At 52.5% G+C, this 13,046-nt stretch overlaps 1 protein-coding gene across 3 annotated transcripts in view; it reads right to left on the reverse strand.

Annotated features, from left to right (window-relative positions):
* SPON1 (spondin 1) overlaps positions 1 to 13,046 on the reverse strand; it is a 316,174-nt gene that overhangs the window by 29,695 nt on the left and 273,433 nt on the right. The window lies entirely within an intron of this gene.

Consider the following 13,046-nt stretch of genomic DNA (forward strand, 5'->3'; position numbering starts at 1 on the left):
TCCGATGACTCCTACTTTGAAGGAAAGCATTAGGTGGCCGTGATGGGGGGCAAAACTCAGAACTTGGTGGATGTCGCTCAACTTCACTTTGAGGTTTGGCTGGGTGTCCTGGTTCAACTCCACACGGGGCTGAGAGGTGTCCTAATCATTTCAAGCAAGGCTCCGGGCTGGCAAAGGCCCAGTTTCAGTGCTGGCCCTGATTCTCCCCTACCCTGGCCTGAGCCAGCAGTGCCCAGCCACCATTGTCCGTTAGGCAGAGAAAAATCCAGAATGTCACCAGCTGGGGAAGGAAGAGCCTTGTTGCCAACTGAACAGATCCCCGAGTTCCAGCGGGTAGAGGCTTTGGCTGGTTTGCAGCTATGACCCTCTCCTTAGGGTTGTGCCTGGCAGTAGGTGCCTAGAACATATTTGGAATGGATTGATGAACTTTTCCTCAGTTGGGTACCTTGCCCAGAAAACCGCACAGTCCTTAAGGAAATTGGAAGAAAAGGGCCAGAGGCCTCCCGACTTGGGCTCAAGGACGATCAAAGCCTTCTGGTCCAGAGTCTCACTGCCCTGCAGGGGAGCAGTCACTGGGTGCTGGGCCTCAGAGAAGGGGGCTCTGCCAGCTCCAGCTTGTGCTGGCTGCTGTGATGGTCCTAGGGGAGGGCAAAGGGCAGAAGCCGGGCCCGCAGGGGCAAGCGAGCAGAGGCAGCTCCCTGAGGAAGCTGGAGGCCCTCTCCCAAGCTCACTCCCTGGGATGTCCGCTTTCGGTGGAAGGAAAGGCTCCTGGGATGCATAGATGCCCCTATGGTCTCCTGGTCCCAACTGAGCTGTTCCATTTCTCACGGGGGATTGATTTATTTGCTCTCACTCACTCCCAATAAATATCAGTTGGATGACTGAGAAGCTGTTTGCCACGAAGTCATACGTGGAGCAGGAACTATCTCCAGAAGGCCTGCCCCGCGTCTCCCGTGACCTTGACGTCCCACACCGAGCCCTTCATGTGACCCAAGACCTCCCCCTGCTCCAGCAGGCCCCCCGCCCTGGGTTACAAACACACAAACACGTGAACAGACGCAGAACGGCGCAGCTTCCTCCTCCTCCTCTGGACCCACCCCGGCTCACCCTGCATGTAGTGGCTTCTTGCCTCCCCCCAACCCATCCTCAGCAACTGCAGATCTGCCCGGGTCTGCTCCCTGCCTAAACGCGCCCATGGCTCCCTGCAGTATCCACGGTAATATCCAAATTCCTCAGGAGTAGCCCGCACTCTCTAGCGCTGCTCTGCCGTCTTTGGTTTTTAATCCAGAATAATACACACTGACTGTAGGCAGTTTAACACCACAGACGCATGCAATCTACAGCATCTTGGACTTCAATTCCCACCTTGCCTTCTGTCTCCTTCTCCTTCCCTACAGACCTTTTATTCTGCTGTGCAACTGCCTGTGTGTGCACGCACATCACGTACAGCTCTTCACATTCACTACATCGTAATGGACACCCCGCTCTGCACCATGACCTTGGCAGTGCCCTTACTACCATACCTTCCTTCAGTACCCACTGCATACAGTGCATCACAGCTCGCCCTTTTTACAATGCTTAAAGTGCTGGGGGGCCGGCGCTGTGGCCTAGCGGGTAAAGCTGCCACCTGCAGCACTGACATCCCATATGGGCACCATTCCAGTCCTGGCTGCTCCACTTCTGATCCAGTTCTCTGTTATGGCCTGGGAAAGCAGTGGAAGATGGCCCAGGTCTTTGGGCCCCTGCACCCACGTGGGAGACCCACAAGAAGCTCCTGGCTCCTGGCCAGCTCCTGGATCAGCGCGGCTTCAGCTGTTGCAGCCATCTGGAGAGTGAACCAGCAGATGGAGGACCTCTCTTTCTCTGAACCTCCTTCTCTGACTTTCAAATAAATAAATAAAAATCTTAAAAAAAAAAAAAAAACTAAAGTGTGGGAGATCTTCTAATTGTGGCCAAGGGATTAAATGGTGTGGTTTGCATAAAGTGCGGACACACAGTAGGCGGCTGGCACAGAGTAGGTGCTCCACAAACACTAGTCATCATTTGGATGATGACTTACTTCCAGACCGAGGTGATTTGGTGTTGGCTCGTGTCGCTTGAACACAGAAAGTGGGTGAGCAGTTGCAGCTCCAAGCCCACCATGCTGTGGGAGAACTCTCCACCCCTCATGTACAGCGGGGCCCCAAGTCTCAGGGAGCAAGTGACGGGAAGGGTATGTAGTCCCGGGGAGCTACAGGTGGGGCTGCTGGGTATTTCACATTCTGAAGCACGAAGGAGTCCGATCCACAGTAAACAACCCACACATCAGACGTCAAGGAAAAGCTTTTCTTTTTCTTTTTCTTTCTTTCTTTCTTTTTTTTTGACAGGCAGAGTTAGACAGTGAGAGAGACAGAGAGAAAGGTCTTCCTTCTGTTGGTTCATTCCCCAAATGGCCGCTACGGCCAGCGCACTGTGCTGATCCGAAGCCAGGAGCCAGGCGCCTCCTCCTGGTCTCCCGTGCAGGTGCAGGGCCCAAGCACTTGGGCCATCCTCCACTGCCCTCCTGGGCCACAGCAGAGAGCTGGCCTGGAAGAGGAGCAACCGGGACAGAATCTGGTGCCCCAGCTGGGACTAGAACCTGGGGTGCCGGTGCTGCAGTCAGAGGATTAGCCAAGTGAGCCATGGCGCCGGCCGGAAAAGCTTGTTTTAACAAGTCTCGAAGGCACAGACAGACTCTGTCAAAACTCCTGAGAGCCTTTTCATGGCTCCCAGAGGACACTTTTGCACAGAGGATTGTGGGGCATCCACAGTTCATGCCTTGTTCGGATGACGTTAATGCTTTCCCAACCATACACCGATTAAAAGCGAAAATCCAACAGGAACTCAGGTCACTTGTGTCTGTCTTATTTTATTTTATTTTATTTTTTGACAGGCAGAGTTAGTGAGAGAGAGAGACAGAGAGAAAGGTCTTCCTTTTTCCGTTGGTTCACCCCCCAAGTGGGCCGCATGCTGGGCTGATCCGAAGCCAGGAGCCAAGTGCTTCCTCCTGGTCTCCCATGTGGGTGCAGGACCCAAGCACTTGGGCCATCCTCCACTGCCTTCCCGGGCCACAGCAGAGAGCTGGACTGGAAGAGGAGCAACCAGGACAGAATCTGGCACCCCGACTGGGACTAGAACCTGGGGTGCTGGCGCCGCAGGCGGAGGATTAGCCTAGTGAGCCGCGGTACCGGCCTCTTGTGTCTGTCATTAGTTTTGCTTTTGGTAAACACATTGGGAAGAGGTGACAGCTGTACTCCTGCCGCATAGCAACTGGTACCACGAGGGAATGGCACAGCCCAGCAAGCTTTGGGCTGAGGTGAGATGTGGAGGGAAGAGGGTCTCTGTGCGGACGGGGACAGGCAAGGGGCAGACATGACATAACAGCAGGGCACGGCGAGTCTGAGCAGAGGGTGGGGGCTGACATCTGAGCCACCTTGCCCCTCTCTGGCCCTCCCATGCAGGCCAGAGCTAGCATCCAGTGAGCAAGAGCTCTGGGCATCTCAGCCAGGCCCACAGCCAGACTGGAGCCTGTGCCTCCTCCCCACCTGCTTTCTCACCTCCTCCTCTTGACCTTTTGACCCTGTCTCCAAGTTTGGAACTGCAAGCTGCTTCTCGTGGTACTGATGCTAAGCACTTTGGACTTAGAGTCATCCCAGCCCACGTGCTCCTATCAGGACTTCTCCCCTCAGGAAAAGAAATGGATGCAGTCCACGAGCAGAGAGGGAGAGGAATCCAAACAGAAAGAATCATGGCAATGATTCTGTATTGTTCTCAGGGGCAGACACCTTGCCTAATTCCCATAGATGGTATCTCACTTAATCCTTCTCACTCATTTGCAAGGTAGGCATGTCCTTGCAGAAGCAGATTTATGTGGCTAAATCACTGTCCCAATCAGGCAATGGATGAGCTGAACTTGAAAGCCAAGTCCGGCTGTGGAGACCACATTCCTGGCCACTCTGAACCTGGGCAGCGGAGAGACTTGGTCCCAGCCACTGCGCTCCTGCTGCCCCAAGTTCAGAGCACGCCTGTTCCGGCGTACGATGGCCACACTCGCAGGGCTATCAGAAGATGCTCACGATGCGGTCAGCATCAGTGCTGTCCTGAGGAGCGTGCCGATGGTGAGGGAGGCACCGGCTCCCGGGGTTGTTGTGCTACCAGAGAGGGGGCGCCCCGATGGCACTGAATGCCCAGGTGGAGATCCACACGCTCGCACCCAGGCTCCCCTCACACATTGGCTTCGTTCTTCCCAAGTCCTGTGGGCTATCGTGTTTTGCATTGCAGATGGGGAAACTGAGGCTCGAGGACATCCAGTGGGCTTGTTGAAGACCACCAGCAACTGCGATTCCCAGACAGGTGTGTGTGTCCCACTGCAGTACCCGTGCTGTTTCTACTCTGACTCTCCAGCCCTCCCCACTCTTGCGCTGTCACTCATTTTGCAATTCCAGCACAGCTCCTGGTTGGCTATTTTCTCCAGGGAGCTCTTGCTGTGGGGCCCAGGCTACCCAGCTGCCTCTAGGAGGGCAGCACCCGGAATCTTGCAGGAGGCTCCATTATTTGCTTCTACCTTTTCCCAGAATTCCCACTTAGCACCCATATAAAACCTCCGTCCTGATGGCTCCCTGGTCTGAAGGTAACTTTTTCATCCCTCGGTTGGTCTGCGAGTGTCCTGGAGATGAGCAGCAGGAAATGAACCGTTTTATGAGGTGATAACAGGGCTCTACGAATCTTTAAAATCAATTGTGCCCAGGGGGAGCCTCCTGTCATTTCAGCAGGCCTGGGTTGATCAGGTCATAAATAAACAGAGACAGCTCCTGTCCCGTGGCCCTTGGTGATTCGCCCAGTCTCACGTGGTCCACACTGCAGCCGTTTGAGGCAGGGTGTGGGCTCCATTTCTCCAATGAGAGAACTGGGATTCAACTCTCACCTGAAGCACTCCTTGTCAAGGTCACTGATGGCCTCTCTGTGCCAGTGGCCAGAGCCCAGCTCGCAGCTTGCAGGGTTTGATGCTGACCGCCCCTCTTCCTTGGTACACTTTCCACTTGACCCTGGGACAGCTGCCTCGTTTCCTCCCTGCCTCATCGCCGTTCCTTTTTGGCCGCCTCTGCTGACTCCTCTCCACTTACTTCCCTCTAAAGCCCCAACTGGCCCTGGGCTCAAGTCCTCAGTCTTCGACACTCCCTTGTGTGTGGGGGAGTCATCTAGACCCAAACCTTAACCAACCATATATACCCTCCGATGGCTCCTAAGTTTTAACCTTCTCCCTGAACCTCACCTCCAAACTTCCTATCAACTGGCTCACATTTTCACCTCAAAGTTCAACTGGTATCTCAAACTCGAGGGTCCTCATGGATCGTGCGTGGCCCAAACGTGGCCTCCTTCCCATTCCATTAGATGGAGACGCCATTCCCCCAGTGGCTCACGCTTGATGCCTCTCTCTCATCCCCCACATTCAGAGCACCAGCACACCCTGTCAGCTCCACTCCCACAGCATCTTCATGATCCAGCCCCTTTATGCTCTGCCCTGTCACCGTCCTGGTCCAAGCCACCTTCGTCACCTCGTTGCTTCCTAGGCAGTCTCTCTGCTTGGCCTTTCCCCTCCTCCAGGCCCTTCCTCACACAGCAACCATCCCTCTGCAAAGACCCTCCAATGGCTTCGCGTCTCACAGCAGACGGGACCTCGCCATGGTCCCCGAGGTCCTTCATGCCCCGCCTCTCCTCCCCATGACCTCGTTCACTTCATCGCTCACTCTTCTGAGCATCCTGGATGTCTTCCTCTCCCGCACCTGTGCCAGGCATACTTTGCACTTGCTCTGCTCTGCACCTGGGATGCCGTTCTCCCAGATAACAGCACTCACTCCCTTGCCTCTTCAAGGTCTTTGCTCAAAGTCACCTTCTCGGTGAGGCCTTTGATGACCACGGAAATCCTCTACCTCCTCCTCCCCCTTGTCTGAATATCTTTTCTTCACAACATTTGCCACTGTAGGACTTACTGCGGACTTCGCTTACTTACTTTCTATTGTCTTCCCATGTTCTCCCCCCAAGAACGGGAGCTGCAGGAGGCCAAGAGAGTTTGTATGTGTTTTGCTCCCTGCTGTACCATCAGGGTTTAGATCCATGCTGGGAACTTGCTTAATCAATATTTGTTGAATAAATGAGAGGCTGTGGTAAGGAAGGGGCTGGTGTCCTTCTGAGTTGTAATCTACCAGAAACCCAGCAGTCTACAATGGAGCCAGAGCTGTGTGACACGATACGAAGCTCCCTAGGCATTGGCTGGTGGCCCTAAAAGCAGGGGACAGCACCAGCCACGGACTGTGCCAGCCACAGGCGTAGGGGAAGGGATGGCACAGAGGCCACGTCAGGAACCATGGCCAGGCTCACAAGTTCTGGGTCTGCTTCCAGCGTTATCCTAGCAGCCAGGCCGGCTGTTTCTAAGTGCCCGGTCCATGCCTCGTCCCCCGGAGCAGCTGCTGTCACGAGCTGCTGTCTGATCTGCTATTTCAAAGCCAGAGAAGGTATCTGAAGCCATTAACAGATCCACAAGAAGATGATGCGTTTGCACAGGAGCATTTCAAATTCAATTTCTTTTTATTTCTTTTCAAACACAGCCTGTAATTCCGATGGGAAAATTGCATAATGCTTGCAGAGAACAATTTTCCCCAGAGACGGTTTAGTGGGAGCTGCATGGTATCTCTGCAGCTGGGGAGGAAGGGCCCTGGGGGCTGCCTGGCCTGCCCCGCCTGCCCCAGTGCCCCTCCAGCCAAGGCTGTCCACGGTGGGCAGGTCCACGGGGCCCGGTCCATGGGGCCCCACCTCACCCAAGACCTTCAGTGCACTTGCACTGGTCATGGTGTTGATTTAGCCTGTCAGTTGGTGACCAAAGTGCCAATCCTGGGGTTAACTTCGTTTTCTAGATGCTCACTGTATTCTTTGTGATGCTTGCAAAGATCAGCTTTTCCTGAGTCAGAGGGCAAAGGGGGCTGAAGAGGCTGGTGGGCATGCCTGCTTCTCGCTCTCCCTCCCCTCCCTGCTTTCCTCTCCCCCCTCCCCAGCAATTAGAGCAACGTGAGTGCCGAAGCCAGAGCCAGAGGGAAAAAGGGGCCCAGGCCAGGAGACAGTCTAACCTCACAGCACCAAATCCAGACATGAGAGGTCACACTCTAAGGAGGAGCTGCCTGCGTTCAGACTAGAGGGGCTGCAGGGATGCACAGCCAAGCCCCAGGCAGGCACAGAGCACCATGGAGACTGGCCAGGGCCAGGACTGGCCCAAGGGGCCTCACTTGTAAAGGCAGAGCCCTGTAAGGGATTTTTAACCTTGTCCCATGGGAACGCCTGTGGTGGTCTTAAAGGCACAGCACAAAACACCCCGGCCCCTATCTCCTCCTTACCACCTTTAGGTCCTGTCCCTGAGAGGTGTCCTCCTGTACCCCCACCTATGCAGGGAATGTGCACCGATGAATAATTAATTAGTTAATTAAACGGTTAATTAATGACAAGCTAGAGGAGGCCTCTGGCCGTCACTGGCTGCCCTTCCCAGTGATTTAGGAGCTTTGGTTCTGGCGTGATGGGACTGGGGCACTGCGGAAGGGTCTGTGAGCAGAGAGTGATATCATGCCACTTCCATTTTCAGAGAGAGTAAACCGTAGTAGGGCAGGGGTGACAGGGACACCAGGCAGGAGGCCGTGGCAGTGGCCAGGGACCCCAAGCAGGGAAGAGCAGTGGAGCGGGTGAGAAGGTACGGGACGCAAGATGCATTTTCACGGTGGACTCGATGGGATCTGCTGCTGCAGGCTGGGAGGCAGGGAGGGGTCAGGGCTGATGGTGAAGGCAGCGTCAAGTGTCAGGGAGGCGGCTGGAGAGAGGAGGCTGGAGTTCAAGGGAGAAGTTCAAGGGAGAAGCCTGTAGGTGGTGGCTAAAGTCACAGGATGGCCTACAGGGGAGTTGGGGAGACTGAGAAGAGGATGAGAGGGAGCCAGGAGCTCAGGAGGAACAGACAGGGAGACAGGAGGACCCCGCCTGCCGCCCCCACCGCCCCCACGCATTGCCGCCAGCGCGGAAAACCAGCAGAAGCAGGTTCAGGAACACAGAGGGAGGCCCTGGAGGCAGCAAGCAGGGCAGCTTGCCTCACTGTGGGTTTATTGAAAAGATGAGGGATGCTAGGCCAAGTTTGGGTGCTGAAGAGGGTCACCGATACAGATGAGACACTGAAGGCGCGGGTTACAGAGGGAGCGAGTGAGCGAGTGAGTGCTTGTGGGAGTGGAGTCTCAAAAGGATGGGGGGGGGGTGAGATCCAGGCCAAGAGGGTGGGCTGATGTGCAGGCTGGGACAGCACACACAAGGGCCACACAGGGCAACCGCAGACGCTCATGGCTGTGGGCCTCGTGGGAGCTGCGGCGGGGATCTGTTCATCCAGCAATTATTTTCATGTTATGCGAAAGGCAGAAAGACAGAAAAAGAGAAACTGTTCCATTACTGTCCTACTCCCCAGATGCTCACAACAGCCAGGGCTGGACCAGGCCAAAGCCAGGAATCTAGAACTCCATCTGGGTCTCCCATGTGGGTGGCAGGAACACGGGGACCTGAGCCATTGTCTGCTGCCTCCCAGAGTGTGCATCAGTGGGAAGCTGGATTGAAGGGGAGGAGCCAGGGCTCAAACCAGGCTCTACACTATGGGATGTGGGAATCCCAAGCATCAACTTAATCACTCTGCCACAAGCCTGTCTCGTCTCACCCAGCAATTACTGACTGAGCTACTCATCTGTGCCAGCTCCTCCTAGGTGCTGGAGATCCTGCCCTCAACACAAGGGCCCCGTCCCTGTCCTCGTGAGCTCTCACTGCAGAGCAGGAAGGCAGGTGCAAGCAGGCCAACACTTATATGCTGCGTTGTCAGATGGGTTCTCCAGCAAAAGTAAAGCAGGTTAGGGGGAGGCAGAGGGAGGCAGCCTGCAATTCTGGGTGGAGGGCGAGGAAGACTTCGCTGATAAAGGGACTCGGGAATTTAAGATATAGATGCTAATGCATATGCAAAGAGCTAGGAAAGAGTGCTACCTGAATGAAAATAAGCCTTACAAACTACAACGAGGTCTTTTGGAAATTTGGAAAAATTGCATAACCATGTTTTAGGGAGTAAAAGGGGTGGGTGGAGGAAGGGGACAGAGGGAGAGGGAATTCCTTGTAATCGCCCCCATCCTAACCCGGAGCTGTCATCAGTTGGGGTGTCCATTTGCTTTGTCACACAGTTCAGATCATCGTTTACACACACACACATACATACACACATGTGCTTCTGTGTGCGTTTCTTTTTTTTTTTTTACATTGCTATATGATCTTGGGGTTCATCATTAAGAAAGCCATGTCACAAATGTGGTGATCTCAAAGATACATTGAATTTAAAAAACGAGGTAAACAGTCACTTGTATAGGAATTGACCTGGAAAACAACCATTCTACCATTGTGTAAAGAACTGGTAGTGATAGAGGAAGTGTGTGTGTGTGTGTGTGTGGATATATGTGGATGTGTGTATATGTGTGTGGGAGTCTGTGTATGTATATGTGTGGATGTGTATGTACATGTGTGGCTGTGTGTATATGTACGCATGTATGCATGACGTGGATTGTGTGGGAGTATATGTGTAGGTCTGTATACGTGCATGTGTGGATATGTGGATCTGTATGTGGATGTGTGTGGGAGTGTGTATATGTACATATGTGGATGTGTATACATGTGTGTATATGTGCATGTGTGTATATATGTGTATGTGTATATATGTGGGTGTGTGTGGGAGTCTGTGTAGTATGTGTGTGTGTATGTGTGAATATGTATGTGGATATGTGGATGTGTGTGGGAATATATGCATGTATATGTGTGTCTGTGTGTGGATGTGTGTGGGAGTATGTGTGTATATATGTGGATATGTGGCTGTGTGTGGGAGTGTATGTTTGTATATGTTTGCCTGTATGTATATGTGGCTGTGTGTATGTGAGTATATGGATATGGATGTGTGTGTTTTTGACTGTATAGAGTCTCCAGAAGGAAAAACTAGGGATCTTCAAAAAGTTCACGGAAAATGCATATCATGAAAAACTATGCATGAATTTCAAAAATTTTTACACCAAAATAAAGATTCTTTTAATTCCATTTCTGCATGATGTTTCTGGAGTCCCTTCATAGAAGAATTTGACAAAATGGGCTGCCTCCAGGGAAGGCTCTGGGGAGCCAGAGAGCAAGGAAAGTGATGGGAAGTTTTCTTTTTTTCCCGTAAGTCCTGTAAATCTTTTGAATTTTGAAGCACATGAATATATGGCCATTAAGTAAAAATGGAAAGAAAGAGGAAAAGGCCACGTCCAGGCCTACTCCCTGTGGTTTTCTCTGCTGGCCAGTGACGAAGGCTGTGGAGGTGAGCGTGGCGTGAGTCTGGCCAGGCTCATGCAGGGGAATGGGCAGTGGCCAGAGCCAATGGGCAGGGAGCCACCAGGGGGTCCCGAAGAACCCACACAGGGGAGAGACCCTGGAGACTTCCGGTGGGGTCTTTACTTGACAATTTCAAAGCCTTTTAGGCTTTGCCAGGCAAAGGGTATTTTCAACATAAAAGTAATTTCAAAAAAGACGTGAATTCATCAACTCATTTCTTCTCTTTCCCCACTAAGAAGTGTGTAACTCAGGCACGACGTCATTGGCCTGCTTTCCTGGATCCTTATATATAATAACATTTCGCTTCATCATCTCCCTTTATCCAGTGATTTCCATAAAAGGCTTTCAAATTATTAAGTAATGAGGCTCCAAAAGACCAGGACAGGAAGCAAAAGTGCCTTAAGGTGCTTACATTAGTAGCAAAGAAGCTTCCAGGGAGTGTGGCCTGAGTAAACGGGGCTATTTAGATGCAAAGCGACAGCTCTCCCTCAGCCCTTCTCATTCCTGATGCTCCCACCTATCTGACCTTTGGGGAGACTTTGGAGATTTTAGGAGAAATTTTCTGTTGCTGGCTGACATTTCAAGGGATGTCCCTACTGCAATTTAAGATCACACTGTTGGGGCTGGTGTTATGGTGTAGTGGGTAAAGCTGCCATCTGTGGGCCAGCATCCCCTATGGGTGCTGGCTGCTCCACTTCCAGTCCAGCTCCCTGCTAATGTGACTGGGAAAGCAGTGGAGGATGGCCCAAGTCCCTGGCCCCCTGCACCCATGTGGGAGACCCAAAAGAAGCTCCTGGCTCCTGATCAGCCCAGCTCCAGCCTTTGTGGCCCTTTGGGGAAGTGAACCAGCAGATGGAAGGTATCGCTCTCTGTACCTCTGTCATTCAAATAAAATAAATAAATCTTTAAAAAAAGCATACTGTTAAGGCAGCTAGGTAGATATAGCCTTTGTGTGTGTGAGGGGCTGAAGAAAGTGAGAAGTTTTGAAGAAAACATGCTCATGTGCAATGGAATGAGTTAACAAGTCCTGGAAGTGGGCCCTGGCCCCTTGTTGTCTCTCCAGCTGGCCTGACTGGACTGCAGGAGTGTTTGCTTCTCCCAGAGATTAAAGAACCCTGATGCCAGTACTGTCCAGAGGGGATTGTTTAGGGGAATTCCAGATCCCAAACTCCCCCACCTAGGCTTTCCAAGAAGAGGGAGGAGGGGAGAAGAACTAGGGGGATACGCATGATGGACACCGTCCCTGCTGTGTGGAGCTTGTCCTTTTTTTCTTAAGATTTATTGTATTTATTTGAAAGGCAGAATTACGGAGATAGAGGGAGAGAGAGAGGGAGGGAGGGAGGGAGGGAGGGAGGGAGGAGAGATCTTCTACTTGTCTTCTGCACTTGTCTCAGTGTACTCTCTCCCTACTGCCCACCCCTCCTTTCAGTGGTCTCCTAGGTTATGAGGGGTCTTGGTAAAGTTCACGGCTGGTGGACTCTGCCTGTGGTGACGGCATCCATGCTGGAGTGCCTGGGTTTGAGTTCAAGCTCTGCTCTGCATTCCAGCTCCTTGCCAATGCACACCCTGGAGGTAACAGGAGATGATGATGCAAGTACGTGGACCCTTGCCACCCACATGGGAAGCCCAGATGGAATTCCCCAGCTCCCGGGCTCTGCCTGGCCCAGCCTCTGCTACCGTGGGCATTTAGGAAGTGAATCAGCAGACTGCCTTTCAAATAAAACAAATGAAAAAAAATTTGAAAAGTTAATGGAAAATGCGTGTTATAAAAAAAAAAACTAAGCATGGATTAAAACAATCTTGCACCAAAGTAAACTCATCTTTTAATCCCATTTCCCATGAATTTTTGAAGTGCACCTGCTCATCTGCTACACCCGGCACCCCGGGGTCTGTTCTTTCGCTCTGGAGCCTTTTGTCTTTACCCCTTGTCCCTCAAACGACTCCTGGAAAGCCGTCTGACTCCCTGGTCTCTGAAACCATGAAACCTGCGGCATAAATATCAGTGCAGTTATCTGTTCACTCAGGTATCCTAACCAGGTGTTTAGCGACTCACCTCATCACGGACGCTTGATTTGATATATTGGATGAATGTTCAATAACAGAAAATTTTTATTCCCAAGTGTTCCATGTGGATTGTGAGAGGATCTGGAAGCGGTTTTTACTGCTGCCCAGAGAAGTAGTCATAAAACCGTGCGACTGTGACACCGTGGAGGTGGCATAGGTTTACGCGGCAGGTCCACAGCAGCGGCACACGGCCAATGCCTCTGGGTGTCCTCTTTCTCAGAGTCAGGTCTGTGACTATCTCATTAGGGCCGTCTTCATTCCCCACTGGAATCTCAATGTTTTGTATCACTGTGAGAATTTTAAAAATCCAGGTAGGCTAGGCTAATCCTCCACCTGTGGAGCCGGCACACTGGGTTCTAGTCCCGGTCAGGGCACCGGTTTCTGCCCGGTTGCTCCTCTTCCAGGCCAGCTCGCTGCTGTGGCCCAGGAGTGCAGTGGAGGATGGCCCAAGTGCTTGGGCCCTGCACCCCATGGGAGACCAGGAGAAGCACCTGGCTCCTGGCTTAGGATCAGCGGTGGCCATTGGAGGGTGAACCAACGGCAAAGGAAGACCTTTC

Source organism: Oryctolagus cuniculus, chromosome 1 (genome assembly GCF_051225735.1).
Source record: "Oryctolagus cuniculus isolate XC-2025 breed Fujian yellow rabbit chromosome 1, ASM5122573v1, whole genome shotgun sequence".
Taxonomy (NCBI): Eukaryota; Metazoa; Chordata; class Mammalia; order Lagomorpha; family Leporidae; genus Oryctolagus; species Oryctolagus cuniculus.